Source organism: Lolium rigidum, chromosome 2 (assembly GCF_022539505.1).
Source record: "Lolium rigidum isolate FL_2022 chromosome 2, APGP_CSIRO_Lrig_0.1, whole genome shotgun sequence".
Taxonomy (NCBI): domain Eukaryota; kingdom Viridiplantae; phylum Streptophyta; class Magnoliopsida; order Poales; family Poaceae; genus Lolium; species Lolium rigidum.
The window spans coordinates 214185656-214197845 of record NC_061509.1 but is presented as its reverse complement, the minus strand read 5'-3'; the positions used below and the strand labels follow the sequence as shown (position 1 = coordinate 214197845).

The window sequence follows — 12190 nt, the reverse complement described above, 5'->3', positions numbered from 1 at the left end:
CCTTTGGACACACCATCCCTTTAGGTTGTGTATTTTTTTTATCACACACATGTGTGCTTATTATTATTATGTTTATAATATCATAACCGTATTTTCACATCTGCAGATGAAATGTTAGCCCTAGCCTATTTTCATCCATTGATAAAACCAAAAACAAAAGAAAAATGTTTGGTCTGGTGAAACAAGATGTTATATAGCACCTAGTTCATCACAGAACATAATTTATGACCAAGAATAGGAAGAGATCTCGAGTTGGATTTAGCCTCAGATAGCGAGTGAATCGTCGTATATCGCGGAAGCTGGATTACTACGGGCCATATTTGGCCTTGAGGTATTAATCCAAAGCTTTCATATAAGTTTGCAAAACAATAAGAGATTACACCTATGTTGTAGACATCACTTCACAGCATCGCACATAATTTCTTCTAGTTAGATGCACTACTAATAAATTTAGCTTTGCCTGATTTAAATTTTCTCCCGATCAGTAATAACATAAAATTAATGTGACGAGTTACACAAATTTTCTAATTACCTCTAAAATAGAGCTTTTGATATATCCAAGATTTCATTGACTCCATATTCATAATCCATTATTTGGATTACTATGGTGATTTGACTGCTTACATGATACGTCTCAAACGTATCTATAATATCTTATGTTTCATGCTACTTTTATGATGATACTCACATGTTTTATATACATTATATGTCATATTTATGCATTTTCCGGCACTAACCTATTGATGAGATGCCGAAGAGCCAGTTGTTGTTTTCTGTTGTTTTTGGTTTCAGAAATCCTAGTAAGGAAATATTCTCGGAATTGGACGAAATCAACGCCCAGGGGCTTATTTCTCCACGAAGCTTCCAGAAGACCGAGGGAGATACGAAGTGGGGCCACGGGGCGCCGCCACACTAGGGCGGCGCGGCCTAGGGGGGCCCGCGGGGCCCTAGCGTGTGGGGCCCCCGTGACTCCTCCGACTCCGCCCTTCCGCCTACTTAAAGCCTTCGTCGCGAATACCCCAGTATCGAGAGCCACGATACGGAAAACCTTCCAGAGACGCCGCCGCCAATCCCATCTCGGGGGATTCAGGAGATCGCCTCCGGCACCCTGCCGGAGAGGGGAATCATCTCCCGGAGGTCTCTTCATCGCCATGATCGCCTCCGGATCGATGTGTGAGTAGTCCACCCCTGGATTATGGGTCCATAGCAGTAGCTAGATGGTTGCCTTCTCCTCATTGTGCTATCATGTTAGATCTTGTGAGCTGCCTATCATGATCAAGATCATCTATTTGTAATGCTACATGTTGTGTTTGTTGGGATCCGATGAATATTGAATACTATGTCAAGTTGATTATCAATCTATCATATATGTTGTTTATGTTTTTGCATGCTCTCCGTTGCTAGTAGAGGCTCTGGCCAAGTTGATACTTGTGACTCCAAGAGGGAGTATTTATGCTCGATAGTGGGTTCATGCCTCCATTGAATCCGGGACGAGTGACGTAAAGTTCTAAGGTTGTGGATGTGATGTTGCCACTAGGGATAAAACATCAATGCTTTGTCTAAGGATATTTGTGTTGATTACATTACGCACCATACTTAATGCAATTGTCTGTTGTTTGCAACTTAATACCGGAAGGGGTTCGGATGATAACCTGAAAGTTGACTTTTTAGGCATAGATGCATGCTGGATAGCGGTCTATGTACTTTGTCGTAATGCCCTGATTAAATCTGATAGTACTCATCATGATATATGTATGTGCATTGTTATGCCTTCTTTATTTGTCAATTGCCCAACTGTAATTTGTTCACCCAACATGCTATTTATCTTATCGGAGAGACACCACTAGTGAACTGTGGACCCCGGTCCATTCTTTACATCTGAAATACACTGCAATTGTTCTTTACTGTTCTTCGCAAACAAACATCATCATACACACTATACATCTAATCCTTTGTTTACAGCAAGCCGGTGAGATTGACAACCTCACTGTTACGTTGGGTCAAAGTACTTTGATTGTGTTGTGCAGGTTCCACGTTGGCGCCGGAATCCCTGGTGTTGCACCGCACTACACTCCGCCACCAACAACCTTCACGTGTTCCTTGACTCCTACTGGTTCGATAACCTTGGTTTCTTACTGAGGGAAAATTTGCTGCTGTACGCATCACACCTTCCTCTTGGGGTTCCCAACGGACGTGTGTCTCACGCGCATCAAGCATATTTTCTGGCGCCGTTGCCGGGGAGATCAAGACACGCTGCAAGGGGAGTCTCCCACATCCAATCTCTTTACTTTGTTTTTGTCTTGCTTTACTTTACTTTATTTACTGCTTTGTTTGCTCTCTATATCAAAAATACAAAAAAATTAGTTGCTTGTTTTACTTTATTTACTGTCTTGTTCTCATATCAAAAACACAAAAAAGTTAGTTACTTGCATTTACTTTATTTAGTTTGCTTTATTTACTACTGCTAAAAATGAGTAATCCGGAAGTTGAAGTTCGTTCCTTTAAGCAACAAGGGGGAGAAAGTTTTAAAGATGCTTGGTATAGAATTAGCGATGCTCATCAAGGTGCATTAAGAAACACTCCACTATTATACTACTTAGGAACTTTTATGTTGGTATCTCTAGTTGGAATAGGTATGTTCTTGACACTCTTGCGGGAGGTAATTTCCTAGGCACTCCGGCTTTAGAAGCTAGTTGCATTATTGAGAGTCTAGTTGGAATACCACCTGTTAATGAAGCTAAAATTGAAATCTCTCTTGAAGATGTCATGAAAAAATTGGAAGTCATAGAAAAAGATCTTCCAAGTATCTATACCTAATAATAAAGGGAGAAATGTTTCCGTGGTTTCGTCCGTTTGGTCCGTCCTCCGTCACGGTGCAAGCGGGATGCACCGCAGGACCCTGCGTATACGCCGCACATGACCGCAATGATTGTGCGGTATTCCGCGATGAGCCGCGCGTGAGCCGCGACTTTTTGCGGCGCCGCGCACGCCGCATGTATCTTGGCCACGCGCGCCGTATTCAGCTAGGAAAATGATTAGAAACCTCCGCGGGATCCCGTGGCTGGCAACCTCCGCCTCGGACACGTGTCGGTGGGACCCACGCATGCTGTTCCTGCCTTATCTCTTCCCAAATTCCTTGCAGGGCCGCTGCTTCTCCCGGCCGCGTGACCCTGCCGCCGTCGCCCAGTCGTGCGCCGCGCTCCGCGCTCCGCCGCTGACTCCACTATTATACTACTTAGGAACTTTTATGTTGGTATCTCTAGTTGGAATAGGTATGTTCTTGATACTCTGGCAGGAGGTAATTTCCTAGGCACTCCTGCTTTAGAAGCTAGTTGCATTATTGAGAGTCTAGTTGCAATACCACCTATTAATGAAGTTAAAATTGAAGTCTCTCTTGAAAATGTCATGAAAAAGTTGGAGGTCATAGAGAAAAATCTTCCAAGTGTTGAGACTAAATTGGGAATATTACTTAATAACACTGATAAACTTGATAAAACTCTAAGTGGAATCAATGAGAGAATTACTGTTTTAGAAACTTGTGCTACTCATGATAATCGAACCCATAGGATTAGTGAACTTGAAGAAGCTATGGAAACCTTGGGTTCAACTTTTTCTTCTCTTAAGTTTAAGGAGAAAGCCTATGTGGGTAAGGAGCAAAAGTTCATGTATGTCTCTAAAGTGCCTAAGCCAAAAAACTATTATAGGCTTAAAATTGACAAAGCCCTTAGCACCACTACGGATGATGGAACATCTAAGATACCTATTGATGTTGATGCTTCGCCTCTTGATAATACTTGATTCACACTTTCTGCGCCTAGCTGAAAGGCGTTAAAGAAAAGCGCTTATGGGAGACAACCCATTATTTTACTTCTGCACTTTTGTTTTATATTTGAGTCTTGGAATTTGTTACTACTGTAGCAACCTCTCCTAATCTTTATTTTATTGCATTATTGTGCCAAGTAAAGTCTTTGATAGTAAAGTCAATACTAGATTTGGATTACTGCGCAGGAATAGATTTCTTGCTGTCACGAAATTGAGCCGTCCCGTCTGTAGAAAATTTAGAAAAATCTGCCAATTTACGTATGTGATCCTCAGATACGTACGCAACTTTCATTCAATTTGGGCATTTTCATCTGAGCAAGTCTGGTGCCTCAAAAAAAATTCGTCTTTACGGATTGTTCTGTTTTGACAGATTCTGCCTTTTATTTCGCATTGCTTGTTTTGCTATGTTTGATGGATTTCTTTGTTCCATTAACTTTCATTAGCTTTGTGCAATGTCCAGAAGTGTTAAGAATGATTATGTCACCTCTGAATATATGAATTTTCAATTATACACTAACCCTCTAATGAGATTGTTTTGAGTTTGGTGTGGAGGAAGTTTTCAAGGGTCAAGAGAGGAGGATGATACATTATGATCAAGAAGAGTGAAAAGTCTAAGCTTGGGGATGCCCCCGTGGTTCATCCCTGCATATTTTAAGAAGACCCAAGCGTCTAAGCTTGGGGATGCCCAAGGCATCCCTTCTTCATCGACAATTTATCAGGTCACCTCTAGTGAAACTATATTTTTATTCTGTCACATCTTATGTCCTTTACTTGGAGCGTATGTTTGTTTTTGTTTTTGTTTTTGTTTGAATAAAATCGGATCCTAGCGTTCTTTATGTGGGAGAGAGACACGCTCCGCTGTTTCGTATGAACACATGTGTTCTTAGCTTTATCTTTAATGTTCATTACGAAGGTTGAACTACTTCATTCATTGTTATATGGTTGGAAACAGAAAATGCTGCATGTGGTAAATGGTATAATGTCTTGAATAATGTGATACTTGGCAATTGTTGTGCTCATATATATCATGTTTAAGCTCTTGCATCATGTACTTTGCACCCATTAATGAAGAACTACATAGAGCTTGTTAAAATTTGGTTTGCATGATTAGTTTCTCTAGAGTCTAGATATTTTCTGGTTAAGGTGTTTGAACAACAAGGAGACAATGTAAAGTCTTATAATACTTACAACATATGTGAGCTTTGCTGCACCTTTTATACTTGAGTTTGGTTCAAACAACCTTGCTAGCCTAGCCTTGTATTGAGAGGAATTCTTCTCGTGCATCCAAATCCTTGAGCCAATAACTATGCCATTTGTGTCCACCATACCTACCACATGGTATTTCTCTGCCATTCCAAAGTACGTTACTTGAGTGCTACCTTTAAAATTCTATTATTTGTCTCTGCAATATATAGCTCATGGGAAAAATAGCCTTAAAAACTATTGTGGTGAAGAATATGTACTTATGTGTTTTACTTTTTAATAAGTTGCTTGTTGAGCGGTAACCATGTTTCTGGGGACGCCATCAACTTTTACCTTTGTTGAATATCATGTGAGTTGCTATGCATGTTCGTTTTGTCTGAAGTAAGGGCGATTTTCATGATCAAATGGTTTGAGTATGCATATTGTTAGAGAAGAACATTGGACCGCTAACTAAAGCCATGATTCATGGTGGAAGTTTCAGTTTGGACAATTAATCATCAATCTCTTATGAGAATTTTAACTGTTGTTGAATGCTTATGCATTAAAGAGGAGTCCATTATCTGTTGTCTATGTTGTCTCGGTATGGATGTCTAAGTTGAGAATAATCAAAAGCGAGAAATCCAATGCGAGCTTTCTCCTTAGACCTTTGTACAGGCGGCATAGAGGTACCCCTTTGTGACACTTGGTTGAAACATATGCTATGCAATGATAATCCATGTTAATCCAAGCTAATTAGGACAAGGTGCGAGCACTATTGGTATACTATGCATGAGGCTTTCAACTTATAAGATGTCTTATACATAACACATATGCTTTATTACTACCGTTGACAAAATTGTTTCTTTATTTCAAAATGAAAAGCTCTAGCACAAATATAGTAATCCATGCTTCCCTCTGCGAAGGGCCATTCTTCTACTTTATTGTTGAGTCAGTTTACCTATTATTTCTATCCCAGAAGCAAACACTTGTATCAACTGTGTGCATTGATTCTTACATGTTTACTTATTGCACTTGTTATATTACTTTGTGTTGACAATTATCCATGAGATATACATGTTGAAGTTGAAAGCAATTGCTGAAACTTATATCTTTCTTTGTGTTGCTTCAAAGCTTTCTACTAAGAATTTATTGATTTATGAGTAACTCTTATGCAAGTCTTATTGATGCTTGTCTTGAAAGTATTATTCATGAAAAGTCTTTGCTATATGATTCATTTGTTTACTCATTATCTTCATCATTGCTTCGAATCGCTGCATTCATCTCATATGCTTTACAATAGTATTGATCAAGATTATGATAGCATGTCACTTCAGAAATTATCCTTGTTATCGTTTACCTACTCGAGGGCGAGTAGGAACTAAGCTTGGGGATGCTTGATACGTCTCAAACGTATCTATAATTTCTTATGTTCCATGCTACTTTTATGATGATACTCACATGTTTTATATACATTATATGTCATATTTATGCATTTTCCGGCACTAACCTATTGACGAGATGCCGAAGAGCCAGTTGCTGTTTTCTGCTGTTTTTGGTTTCAGAAATCCTAGTAAGGAAATATTCTCGGAATTGGACGAAAGCAACGTCCAGGGGCTTATTTTTCCACGAAGCTTCCAGAAGACCGAGGGAGATACGAAGTGGGGCCACGGGGCGCCGCCACACTAGAGCGGCGCGGCCTAGGGGGGCTCGCGCGGCCCTAGCGTGTGGGGCCCCCGTGACTCCTCCGACTCCGCCCTTCCGCCTACTTAAAGCCATCGTCGCGAATACCCCAGTACCTAGAGCCACGATACGGAAAACCTTCCAGAGATGCCGCCGCCGCCAATCCCATCTCGGGGGATTCAGGAGATCGCCTCCGGCACCCTGCCGGAGAGGGGAATCATCTCCCGGAGGTCTCTTCATCGCCATGATCGCCTCCGGATCGATGTGTGAGTAGTCCACCCCTGGACTATGGGTCCATAGCAGTAGCTAGATGGTTGTCTTCTCCTCATTGTGCTATCATGTTAGATCTTGTGAGCTGCCTATCATGATCAAGATCACCTATTTGTAATGCTACATGTTGTGTTTGTTGGGATCCGATGAATATTGAATACTATGTCAAGTTGATTATCAATCTATCATATATGATGTTTATGTTCTTGCGTGCTCTCCGTTGCTAGTAGAGGCTCTGGCCAAGTTGATACTTGTGACTCCAAGAGGGAGTATTTATGCTCGATAGTGGGTTCATGCCTCCATTGAATCTGGGACAGTGACAGAAAGTTCTAAGGTTGTGGATGTGTGATGCGCGTAGATGACACGTCCGTTGGGAACCCCAAGAGGAAGGTGTGATGCGCACAGCAGTAAGTTTTCCCTCAGAAAGAAAACAAGGTTTATCGAACCAGTAGGAGCCAAGAAGCACGTTGAAGGTTGATGGTGGCGGAGTGTAGTGCGGCGCAACACCAGGGATTCCGGCGCCAACGTGGAACCTGCACAACACAATCACAGAACTTTTCCCCAACGTAACAGCGAGGTTGTCAATCTCACCGGCTTGCTGTAAACAAAGGATTAGATGTATAGTGTGGATGATGATGTTTGTTTGCGAAGAACATTAAAGAACAATTGCAGTAGATTGTATTTCAGATGTAAAGAATAGGACCGGGGTCCACAGTTCACTAGTGGTGTCTCTCCCATAAGATAACAGATGTTGGGTGAACAAATTACAGTTGGGCAATTGACAAATATAAAACAAAAGTGCAGAAGTAAAATAATGGGTTGTCTCCCATAAGCGCTTTTCTTTAACGCCTTTCAGCTAGGCGCAGAAAGTGTGTATCAAGTATTATCAAGAGATGAAGCATCAACATCAATAGGTATCTTAGATGCTCCCCCATCCGTAGTGGTGCTAAGGGCTTTGTCAATTTTAGGCCTATAATAGTTTTTTGGCTTAGGCACTTTAGAGACATACATAAACTTTTGCTCCTTACCCACATAAGCTTTCTCCTTAAACTTAAGAGAAGAAAAAGTTGAACCCAAGGTTCTCATAGCTTCTTCAAGTTCACTAATCCTATGGGTTCGATTATCATGAGTAGCACAAGTTTCTAAAACAGCAATTCTCTCATTAATTCCACCTAGAGATTTATCAAGTTTATCAGTGCTATTAAGTAATATTCCCAATTTAGTCTCAACTAGGAAAAATACCTGTGCGTTGCACCGGGAGAGTAACATAAAATGCAGCACCAGAAATGAAAACTACGCCTCCAATTCTTCTAAAAATTGAAAATTTTAAATACCTTCGAGCGATTGCTACAGTTGACGAGTGTTCTTCACTGGGACAAAGGTAGTGCTACCATAAACATGTACATGTTGTCCTTTAAAGAGGTTTAAAAAATCATAACCAACCTAGTTTCACATATAATTGAATCATGCAAAGAACTACAACTAACGAGAGAATAATAGTCTAAGAAAGCATTGCTGCAAATTTCAAATTGATAAGTTGATTTATTTTTGTAAATAATTTGATACTTGTCGAAGCTCCAGATTTCTTCTAAATATCAAGAAAATGCATAGATCAATTTGTCACTAACATCGCATATTTACATGAATTTATGTATTCCTCTAAAATAATTGTGAGACCCAGGATCCAACCATATACACATATAACTCTTTTTTCCGGTTGATTATTGAGATTCTATCTCTTGTCTCTTTATTTCCTTTTAGGTGAATGTATAATGTAATTTTCAGTGCAGCGAAAGCTTGATGGGCATCAAGTAAATTACACATAGGAACGTTACCATATTGTATTGATCCTTGGATTGAGAATTTGAGATCATAAGTGTGCAGCCTGTAGCCTAACAAATCTGCCGCAAGATTTGGAGTCAAGCATGTCGTGTGAAACAGTCCTGCATCTTTCTTACCGAAAGGAACTGCTTTCTGGATAAATATATCAAGCTACACCTCTCTCCTATTTGCTTGTTTTGGTACTGCATGTAGTCCGCTTCGGTAGCCTTCCAATTACCAGTTTACATGTTGCTACAGTTCGATCTAGCAAAAGCTTGCAAGCCATGTCGATCTCCTCATGGAAGTGGCCCAAATCACTGAAACGTAGGGTACAAGCCGTTTGGACGTACGGTTGGTGGATGGTGGGGCCGGCGATCATGACCTGCACGCGGCCGGAGTTCGTCGTGGCGCCGGTCACCGTGACGTATAAATACATGTCTTATACGGCCACGTCCTACTTCGTGAGAACCAGGGCAATGGCTCCCTTTGCTGACCTGGCCGTGGCCGGCAGCACATGAGCAGGGACCGTCAGACTCTACCCAAGCGAGCGGCACCGTATCTCCGTTCCGGTGCTGACATCATCGCTAGGGATGCTATAGCATGGCCTTGTGGTGCTGGCTGCCGCCAGCAGCCTTGGCGATAGTCGTTAGTCGGCGTTGCTTCCCCGCATGCATCTTCCACTGGAGCAAGTCTGCCTCCGAGTTCGATTCCTCACAGTTGTCCTATTCGATTGACTACCCGTGTATCGTAGCGTCGTCGCAGGCTTTCGTCTCTTTGGTTGAAGGTCGATCTATCGATTGAATCTGGCCTTGCCTGTTATATTTACTAGGAAGCAAAGGCGCGGCGGCACGCCGCGCCCGTGGTGATGTATTTGTTGTGTGTAATGCCAGTTTGAATGTTGCATCGACTTCAGTAGTTATATGTAAGATAAGGCGGACATATAAGAGAGGAGGTAGGAAGAGAGTAATCGAAGCCTTTATTCCATAAGTCGGCTCAACAATGATCACACCGGTTCCTTCTAACATCGAGTTCACTGACTTCCCTAAAAAAAAATCTAGTTGACTGACTGAGTCGTTGGTAGGTTGGGCCGTATTAGCTGCTCTGGTATGATATGACTTGCAAATTCTGTAGGTCTCCACTTTTTTTTTTTTTGAGACTATGCCTGGCAAAAACGATATGTGAAGGGGAGATAGTAGACTGCAGAGAAGAAGGGTTAGAAGCTCTGCTCTATCGGGGTGCGCGGTGAGCCAGTGACGGAATCTTGTGCCAATCCAGATCCAATGCCTTGAAGCACAGAGGGTAGGCTAGCTCCAGAGTCCAGAGTAGAAGGGCAAATGGGCAATAGCCCTGATTTGTGAGCATGCACGGCGCTCCCGCTGGTCGAGATTGAACATCTTGACGTCGCCATAGTTCGTGGACGAAGATGTGGTGAGCGTTGGCAAGATCTTGGTTTTGCTGGCATATGGTGGTAAGGAATCGCTTGTGGTTGGTATTCAGCACTCTGGCGTCGCTGGTTATGTCAATGGGCTCATGGATGAAGAAGAGCAGCGCACGCAAAGCTGGTCTGCTGTAAACTGGTATGTTCCTCTCCCCTGAGCTAGTAGAAACAAACTTGACATATGCCAGCTAGTAGATACAAATTTCCTTTATATGTGCCAGCTGATTGTATGAATTAGCACTAAATTCCCTTTTCTGAACTGAAGAAAGTAACCATGATTTTGTCAGCATCATTTTCAGCATTATTGATATACTCAGTTTTATTCCATGTGTTCATGTGAATAGGCTAAAACTGGAAAAAGAAAGAGAAAAATAAAACTTACAGAAACCATGTTCTTTTAGCAAGGGTGGTGATAAGGAACACACTTAATAAGCATTCTAGATCTAGCAGCATGTCAACTATCCTGGAAACAGAATCTAAGCTGCTTGCAGTCTTGCAGACAACAAAACAGTAGTTAAATCATGTATGACTTCTTTTATATAAGCCAAGCGCCCATACAGTGTTTACTATCAGCGATACTCACCTGTACGGCTGTACCAAGTAAGAAAACTGTCAAGATAAACTGAGGTAAGACTCCATACTAATTAGAATGGAAGTTGGTAATGAGAATAATGAACTTTACATCAGAATATAAGATTATTAAGTTTTCATATATGGAAGTGTACTAACCTATAATCAGGAAAATAATTAAAAGAAATCTGAAGAGGAAATATTCAACTAACAATGAAGTGGCTTGAAAATGTGTATCACTTGCCCAAAACAAATGGCTAGGTTTATGGCAAACATTGCAAATTAACTTTAGATAACATAATATTACTACCTTTTATTACGAATTGGCATATTAGGATATATATACATCTGTTGACTGCGAGGAAAAGAAGTAATTACCGTGTAAGCTAGATTATAACTGAAGTTCATATCTTCACATTGCCACACGGCACAGATTAAAAGAAGAGCAGAAAATTCAACAAACAGGCTGCATAGCCCTACAAATCCATCATGGCCCTCGTCGGAACTTCAAGGCACATTTTTCTGAATGCTGACCCGTCCTCCAGAGTGAGCTATTGGACCAGCGACCCCGCAGCCAGGAATCCCCATCTATCTCCAGGAACTCCAAAAACAAAGGCAACTGAACATGCATTGGTTGGCCTGAAAGACGCACAACAATGAAACAAACAAAATCAGCAGGTTGTACACAATAGACACGGCCTGCTATCACCGGTGGAAGATGTTAACGCATTAATCCATGTGTCGGACGTTTTGCAACAGCTCTATTCACACAACACATGAACAGAGGGCCACAATAAGTACGAATAGAAAATTGAAAGTACAAAACCCACAAATCAGATGTACCATCAATCGTAGGCGGCCGTGCTGTGCCGGCGGCTTGACTCGTTGCCGTTCTCAAGCTGCACGAACCTAGAGACTATGGAGCAAAAGGCTCGACCAGAGGCGTTGCAGGAAAGTGGCACTCGTGGCTGAGGAGGCAGCAGAGGGTAGCATGGCTGCCGTCCCGGGACGCTGCAATTCATGTGTGGAACTTTGTCCAGGAAGTACATCCACAACAGGAAGCAGCAGCTGCACCACCGATAGCAAACGCAAGCTAGCGCTAGCAAGAACAATATTGGCATCTGAACGGGAAAGCATAAGAATTTAGACACTTTAAGAAAAACGTAGATGACTGGACTGAAAACAGCTACAGAATTAGTGTTTGTACCAAATCCATTTGAAACTCTCTCCATTACCATACTTCTTAGCTGAATGTACTACATCTTAAACAGCAGGAAAAAATGTCAGAGCCAACATCTTCAAATTCTTTAAATGAGATCACACCATACTTTGTAGTTTGTAGTTACCTGAGAGCTGAAAAGCCACACATTAGAAACTCTCGATCCATGAACATAACTCTTAGAACCT

General features: G+C 41.6%; 1 long non-coding RNA gene across 1 annotated transcript; it reads right to left on the bottom strand.

Annotated features, from left to right (window-relative positions):
* Positions 1–11789: 11789 nt before the first annotated feature.
* LOC124689107 lies at positions 11790–12190 on the bottom strand. Its single transcript, XR_006998713.1, has 3 exons — positions 12130–12190; positions 11991–12045; positions 11790–11904 (listed from the first exon to the last, which is right to left on the bottom strand). It is a non-coding gene; the product is annotated as an uncharacterized LOC124689107 (long non-coding RNA).